The following is an 8,892-nucleotide window of genomic DNA, read 5'->3' as shown; positions in this document are numbered from 1 at the left end:
ACCTTTTTGTTGGATGCAAATCCTTCGCCTTTTATCTGAATTTGGGAGAGAATTTGAGAAATTGTGGAGGTTTGGAATTTGTGTGTGAAAGTTTTTGTTTTACAAAGGCATTCAATTCAATTTTAAAAACCAAACACTCAGAGCTGCTTCGATTTTAAAAACACAAAGACAAAATTACCATAATCACCACTTGTTTGTTGTTGTTTTTAACTACTAAACTCTTTTCTGTGTGTGTGTGTGTGTGTGAGAGAGAGAGAGTTTTGCTTATTCAGTAGTTCTTGTGACTCTCGATCTTTCTTGAGACAGTTCGTGCTCATCGCACAACCACCACTGGAGGAACAAAGTAATGCTGAAGCCAGAACCAAAATTAGAAGCTTTTTTTCTCTCAGTCTCTGTCTATGGGCAGTTTTCCACTTCTTCCCTTCCCTTATCCTTCTCCTCTATAATTGCACTTTCCTTTGACACACCCACTGGTTTGTGTGGAGAGTTGATGTCACCCTCATCGCGGTGAAGTGCTGTTTAGGCCTCTGTGCTGTAGTTGCACTTAGCCCAGTTGATGAATGGCTCCGGGGTTGGCTGGCTATAGAAAAACACCTTAGAAATGAATGGCGCTCCGGCCGCTTCACTGCCACCCTCCAAGTTTAAATAAACATGAGGCTATTTCATAAAGAGGAGGAAGGTGGACATTTGGGGGAGGGGGTTGAGATGGTATAGTTGTGCCGGAAGAACATCTGGAACCCCCCAATTTGCGGTGACTAAGTTTGCCTCCGTAATTTGCAGTCCACAATAGAGATAAGGGCAGCTTATTTTTGCATATTGTGTTTTGCAGCTTTGCAGCCACCTCCAAAGGACGAGTTGTTGTAATTCATCTGCCAGTGGTTGAGGGATAGGTAGGATTACAAACCGGTAGGAAGTAATTGTGTTGCCTGTCATGTGACTCCCTTTGCCATATCAGCAGGCACTCTGCAAATCCAAAGCATTTTCAAATCCTCCCCCAAATTCCTGCTTATCAGCACAGGGGAAGTGTAAAAGGCAGAGGTGGGATGCAGTGTAAAGTGTTCCACAACCATATTATCTAAATCTCCACATAACTTTAGCCCTGTCTGTCATATTCCAACCCTGGCAAACTGCTGATATCTTATTCAGGGCATAAACTGAAGGAGAGGAGAGTGAGAGAAGCACCATATGTTAGATTACAGCAACAAAAGAGGATGAAAAATGAGCAACGACAAAAAAAGGAAAAGTTTCTTGGTTGCTGTTGCTTGGCTAACGTGATGTAAAGTCTATTTCATGCTCTGGCAAGCCCCAGGGAGAGGCAGCCATTTTTAGAACCGGAATGACCTATATATTTTTTTTTATAAGTGTGGGGGGGGTGGGATAGATTTGGCCAGTGTTGAGGGTGGGTTATGAATAACAACGTGTGAAGCTGTGTCAAGGAGCGTTCGTCTGTGTGCACATGGCCTGTTGTTTTGGGGCTTTTCCGGGTTTGGCTGGGACTCAGGAAAGCGCTCTGAAGGCTCTTTGTGAAAGCCTCCTGGAAAATCATCACTAATGCAACACAGGAGTTGCTAGAAGCAATGTTCCTGTCAGGCTGCTTACATCCCTTCAACATAGTTATGTCACTCTCACATCTATTATGCCTCATTTAGATAGTGCTCTGTTTTTGAGGCTTTTCTTTCTTTCTTTCTTTTTTTTTTTCTCTAAGCTGTCACATACTTCAACCCAGTGCAAAAATCCACTGCCCAAGTTATTAGTTGTTTGAAAATAGGGCTTTGCGTACAGTGGTCTGGTTTTAGTTTGATCTCCTGCTTCTGCACAGTCTGTCATCAGAAGGCACTCAACCAGGCCGAGGGATTCCAAAACGGCTTTTACTGAAAAACAATCTTGTCACTTCGGGCCAAGGGCATTCAGGACAAGTCATGCTTCTTTAACAGTTCCCCTTCAAAGTGCAGCTGAGGAACATCTTTATTATGGGGGCGGGAACTCTTCACCGCTGAACCGAGTCAGCAGTTATCATCAAAGCTTTGGGCAGAATTTGATGATAGTGGCATGTATAAAACATACATATACACACACCGTGCAGCGCATTGTAAGTCTCCCCTTCAGGTTTAAGAAAAACATCTTTGAATTAGTCATATTTGCAAAGGTGCGTCATATTGGGTTGCATGCTAATTAACAGGAGATGTCAGCTATTGAGAGGTCTGGCAGTCAGCAGTTTGATGTGGGAATTTTCAAAGGAGCACGAAGCGACCAAGAGCTCCAAAAGAGGACACCTTCTCTGTGTGAATGAGAACATGAGGAGAAAAAAAAACCCTTATCATTACATCACACAGGTCAACTAACGAGTGGAACAACATGAGCTGAGGAAAACTATTTTTCATTCAAGCTAATGTGACTTTTCGTCACAAGGCATTTTAGCTGCTGCTTCAAAATTTGTTTTCAAATTAAAATGTTTTTTTTGGGGGGGGGGGGTACATACAAGAGCGAGACTTCACTATAATCTTTGATTACCGGTGACTCAGTGACTGCACTCAAATGTCACACTGGTTTAATCAGAGCACCGCTCCTCAGCCTTTATTCCCTTGTTTTTATTTGTTTTATCCCGTTTACGTTCTGCCTGTGGAAATGCGTACACCACCCACCTTTTCACCTTCCCAGCCGCACACCTATCATTGGCCTTACACATTGTGTCAGCAACCTAAACACACACACACACACATTAAATGAAGCCATGCTGTGACTCCCGGCCCCAGTTATCAGAGAAGAGGTCAGCTGCACTATCAGGGGAGCTTATCCAGCAGGAGACCAACGTACTCACAATCCCATTACCCACCCATGCAGCAGTTTAGACCCACATTATCATCTGCCTTGCAGGGACTTGCTTGGACAGATGATTGGAACTCCTCATCTTCCCACCCCACCCACTTTACCCCCCTCATTTCCCGAGGCACATTAGCTGACACCCAGAGCTATGATTATAAACATTTATTCACTAGACTCATTTATCCAGACTTGCATTCATCCCCGCTAAAGACAAAATATTATCCACCATGCACACAGATCAGTATGAGCAGTCAAGATAGCAGAGAATGCCAATCCCAATGAATCAAAATCTGATGTGCACATCTGTTCCAAATCAAGGCTTTATTTCATTGTATTTTTCAAGGCATCCGCAGTGAAACTGAGTTTTTTTTTTTTCTTTTTTTAATTTATCACTTGCCATATGGTACATTGTGACTCAGACAAGATGTTATAAGCATTTAACAAGTTGAAGATGATACTAGGTGACATTTGCGCTGATTGTGGTAACTGTTCACACTTCCACTTCAGAGGCAGTCTGCAGAATGTTGGCAGGGACGGATGCCACCATAGCCACAGTCAAACCATTTTACAGCAGAAAATTAATACATCTCTATATTACTGGACCAAAAAACATCCCGTGCTAATAAGCGCGTTGCTTGCACTTCACGTGACCTTTGCTTGTTCTTGATGCGCCTCAATAATATGTTTAGTTTCGAGAATCTGTCATATGCCGGGAGTCAGACAGAGGTCCTTAAAACTCTCTCTGAGTTATATTTACTCCTCTGTGACTTCACGTGGCATCTCCACTATGCACATGAAAAGCAGTGCTAAAATCCATAGTGCTTTTCACATTTGCCCTGCAGGCAGCTGCAGAACTGCAGCACAGCTCACTCTGGAGGCATCCATCACTTAGTGACACTCGAATGGACAACATGGAACATTTTCTCTGATGACTGTCCACCTCATTGAATGACATGCAACTAAAGCTGATGGAAGGTTTGACCCTGCATTTTGCCTGCCGGGCTAAAAGTTTGGTGAGCATTCCTATGGAAGCTCAGGAAACATGTTGAATTACAGTTTGGTCCCTTAACTGACCTCATTAAATATGTTTTTAACTCTTATCACCCCCAAGGAAAGTACTCACCAGCTTGATCCAGCCTCACACCTACAGTACATCGTATCTGCTTAGGCCACAGTAAACTGCTGTGAGCAGTCCCATTAGGCTGTTTTATTTAAAAGCTGTGAACCACTTCATAGTTCCCACTGTTACCCCTCCTTATCTACCTTTTACCTGTGAACTTAGCACTTATTCCAGATAATTAGAACTCCCTGAACTAGTTCACCTTCTCCTAAACAATGAGCACAGCCTTGGCAGCATCACCTGGACCTACATCTGTATTATTTCTGCTCAGGTTGAGCTACAGCAGGTGGCTCAACTGGCTTATTCCACTTCCTCTGAGAGCCAGTCACTCGTCCAGCCACCATCAATTCCACTAATCTCACGAAGAGCCACTACATAGTAACCCCACTACAGTAATTATGGCCACTGACCTGTCCTAGCAACCAAAGTCACAGGGGTTTCAAGCTGAATGTGTGCGAGAGCTCAGGGACGTCAGGTGGCCACCCTCTCTTCATTTGATGTTTTCCTGTTAGCCCCTTAACACTGAGACATCCCAACAGTCTGGTTCTAGCACCACAGAACCAAAAGTTGAATTATAGCTAGTCATAGGTTCCCAGGCCGTACATTTTACAGCCCTACAGGAGTCACAATGCTTGGATGAACACTAGACATTTGCACCCATTGCTACCATTGAGTTAGAGTTATTTTCTTTGTTCTTAATAATCTGTTGTGGAAAAATAAATAGCAAATAAAAAACTTAAGTTGTGTAAAACACATTTAGAAAATTGCATCGGGCATACGCAGCCATCCACAGGTGACTGTGGTTCTGTGATTGAAGTGTGTGTAACATTGCACGGCAGCTCCCACACTTTGTAACAGCTGCTCAGCTTGACGTTGCAGCTTGCTATTGTCTGGGCATTTGGCCCTTGGAAAGCAAGTACAAGATGCTATTTCCAAAAAACATACATGTCAATTCAGTAGCCATCCTGTCTATCTGCTGGGGTCAGAACTAGCTATTATACGCAGCCTGGCTTTCCCTCCAGCTTCTCTTCTACCCACCAGCCAGTTTGACACCGTGTGGATCGTTGAATGCAGCACAGATGTGACATAGCATGTAGTGCACGCTCGCCATGCCACTTCCTAACACAGTGACAGGGACTTCAAACAACTCTGTTAGTGCACCATGAAGGGACTCACCAGATGTCAAAGCAGCCAACAAGGAACGACAGACAATTATTTCCACAGTTTCCCCAGTCAACTGCTGCAGCACAGAGATTGCGGCTTGCATGTGTAAGCAGAGCACTCCAGAGAAACTGCATAATAAGCAATTCAAAGCTGATGCTCGAATGCTGAGACATGATGCATACAGGCCTACAGGAGACCGGACAGCAATTTGTTGAGTAGTCGAGCAGTCTGACTGCCAAGTTTTGCCTTTTGTGTAAGTGTGTGTGTGTGTGTGTAAGAAACAGAGAGAGAGAGACGGAGAGGAGAGTGAATGCATCCACATGTGGAGACAAAACATGTCTTCTGTCTTCCTCTGCCAACAGCCCTCCCACATTCAATTTATAGCTCCCTTTTTGGCTTTGAAAATATTCCTGTGAAGTTAAAGAACAGGTTTCTTACTAAAATAGTTCTTCAGTTTGTTAACAGATGCTTATGTTTATAGTGGAACAACATCTGTATCATGGCTGCATGTCTCTGGTCACACGTGAGTCACACGTTATCCATTTTTTAAAGAATCTCCTTATTTTGTAACTCTTTTGTAGGGAGTGTCAAAAACACTGAAACAGTCAAAAAGGGAGGGGAAAGTGGGATTTGAGCCCAGAAGATCAAAGTGAAAAAAAATCTGACCTTAAATGTGACATAATGTATGAACTGGATCTTGGCTGGCGAATCAGACTTTATAGCAATAGAGAGAAGAAGAAAAATGTCTTGATGGTAAGTGCAGGCTTCTCAGAGATAGGTGATTGAGTCTGTGATGGTGGTGTCCCGGCTTTTATCTAATAATTGTGTTCTGCAGATGTATTTTATATTATAAGATATATTTTATGGCCTTTCTAGATCTGGAACTGAGGGCATTAGTGGGTTTTGTTATGCAGAAATACAGTTTTTTTTAATATCATTCCCACTCAGGTTTACTACAAGGATAAAGATGTTATGTCCTATGACATCATAGTTTTATTAAGCTTTTTACTGGGTAAATATATAAAGTTCCAATTTAAAAGGAACAATATGTGACTCAGAGAAGACGTTATTGGATTCTGTTGATGGATTTTAATGTTTCTCTGTGTTGCATTTTACCAACGTCTAAATGCTGATCCAAGGACATTTTTCCATATAATTGTTATAGCAACATATCAGGACGGTTTCTTGTTATTTCTTTATTATCCCCATGTGTTCTGTTGTCATTTGGTGTGGAGTTTTTTAGTACCACTTTTTTGGCATGATACCATGTAAATACCCACCAAGTGTATACTCAAGAGGCTTTTATGCAGTTCCCCCATTTTAAATCAGAGTCAGATACAGTCAGCAGTTTCAACTAACACGTGGAGTTAGCATTAATCTAATTACGTCGCTACAGACAAGAGACAAATTAAAGTAAATACCAAAATAAAGTGTTTTTGTAAAGTGGTGGGCCATCGCATGCCGCCAGAACAGCTTGAATGCAACTTGGGATTGATTTTACAAGTCTCTGGAACTATATTGAAGAGATGAAACACCCATTTTCCAAAATATAATACCTTACAGTTGTTCAGCTGGCTTTAGATCGGGTGACTGCAAAGGCTTTGACATATACTTCATATACTTTTCATAGTTATTAAATCATTCAGTGATCATTTACCACTACTGTCAGAGACATACTTACACATATACATTTATAGTGAACGATGACTTATCTGAACCATACCATTTGTTTTCACATCTCCATAGACTGTTGCCTGTGATTTTCACACCTCTGAAATCAAACGTGCCTTCGTTTTTGCAATGATGAATCTCTGCACTGCAACCCTACTGAAATATGGAGTTGTTTGGGGGCTGTTGTTGCACAGCTCTGATCACACCCTGCATTGATATTGTCAGTCACGGGATAGATTTTTTGTTTTTCCCTTACATATCACACTAATGCATGAGCATCAGGGTCGCCAAATATACACTGCCAACTATAATTTGCAACACTATTTACGGATTTCTTTCACATAGGACTAAATGCAGATGTCACTTTAGTCACTGTTGTGCCAGCTGAGCAGCTTTTGTGCTAAAGCTCCTGCCGTCTGAGTCCAAACGATGAACCATTCAGAGGTACTGAGATGTTTTCCTCTTGCCATCTTCATCCCAAAATGGAATCAATAGCATGTTTTATACCTGCCACAAAGCTTGTTTGGATGTTAATTGATCATTTATACCGTGCAGTTCACCTGTGTGCAAGCATCTGCATTCATTATGTTTGTCTACTCCTTCATCTGGGTTTTTCCTTTAATTTGTCACTCCTCTGTATATACAGCGGGTAAAATCTGCTTGTGCAGTTTAATCTGCCAGTGGTATTATTGTAAAACTGTGTATACACAACAGCTTTTGTAGGATCATCCCAGGCTCCATCAGCTGTCAGTTTTCTAGCTCTATATGGTAGTATTGCTTTCATTTTACTCCGATGCTGAGCACGTTCCCTGTGCTGTCAATGTAGTACTATTGAATGAGGTACATACCGTATAAACAGCAGCCCCACCAGAGCCACACTGAAAAATTTACACAACTCTCAGTAGGTTCTTAAATGTGGCTTACATGGAAAATCAATGGTGGCTACTGTTCCCACATCCTGGGATGGTGACTCTTAGACAGTTAACAGGTGAAGGGGCATACAGGAAGCATATTTTATAGCCCATAGTATAGTTAATATATAAATATATTATATAGTCGGAGAAAACTGCGACCCTCTCTCCGTCAGTAAAAAGTAAAAAAAGAGCTTGCAGATAATGAAGCAGAGAGGAGACAGACACTGACTGCTGAGCATTTCTGAGGGTTATGAATATATGGTTGGTGTGGTTTATTCTTCAGTTTTATGTCAACAAATATTCGTTCTCTTTGGTGTCACATTTAATCTTGGAAGTGTACAAGTGATGTTTTTTTCCCATTTGCAGTTCAGTATAGTATTGGTTTAATGTGGTTTTGTCTCCTCTATATGTCCCGCACATATTTATGTATAATAGATGCAGAAAGCTTTATTTATTTATTAAGGCCTATACTGTTTTTATTGTTGAGGGGTTTCAAATGGCTCGAGCGGCTCTGGCCAATTTAATTCTTGCTCGTGTGTATGCATGTTTGGGAGTGTGTCTGTGTATAAGTGCAGCATGAGGCATAGGGGGGAGTACACTCTAAGAACATTAAAAAAACAATAAAGCAGAAAGCCACCATGATTTGAATTAGAGGTGTAAAACCTGTTTTCGTAAATATTTCATCCCCAAAATTGCCCTCTCATGAGGAAAAATAAAAATGTCAACACTGATGTTTCACACTGTATTAACTATTGTGCTGAGTTGATGAGTCAATTGATGCTGGTTGTTGTAGTGCAGAATTGGTTATTTTTCTGACTCACTGTCTGGACTTAGTAGGAATCAGTTATACAACTTAACTGGCTCAGTTCAAAAGTCTTGAAGAATTAAGGATCTGTGGAATGTAGCACAGAGTTTGAATATATATTCATTCACGCACAGTGTGGGTGTGTGAGCAGAACACATACATTGAATTAGTGTTGCATGCAATGCAATAATTGTCCCCTAATTGGGGCTTTAGCTCAGTTGCTAGGGCAGTCGACCACTGGGTCAGGGGTTTGATCCCTGGTACCAGCTACGTGTCGAAGTGTCCTTGGGCAAGACACTAAACCCCAAGTTACTCCCGGTGGGTCAGGTAAGCAGCTTACATGGCAGCCACCGCCATCGGTGTGTGAGTGTGTGTGTGTGAATGGGTGAATAAGA

This window comes from Channa argus, chromosome 19 (genome assembly GCF_033026475.1).
Source record: "Channa argus isolate prfri chromosome 19, Channa argus male v1.0, whole genome shotgun sequence".
Lineage (NCBI taxonomy): Eukaryota > Metazoa > Chordata > Actinopteri > Anabantiformes > Channidae > Channa > Channa argus.
This window is presented reverse-complemented; position numbering follows the sequence as displayed.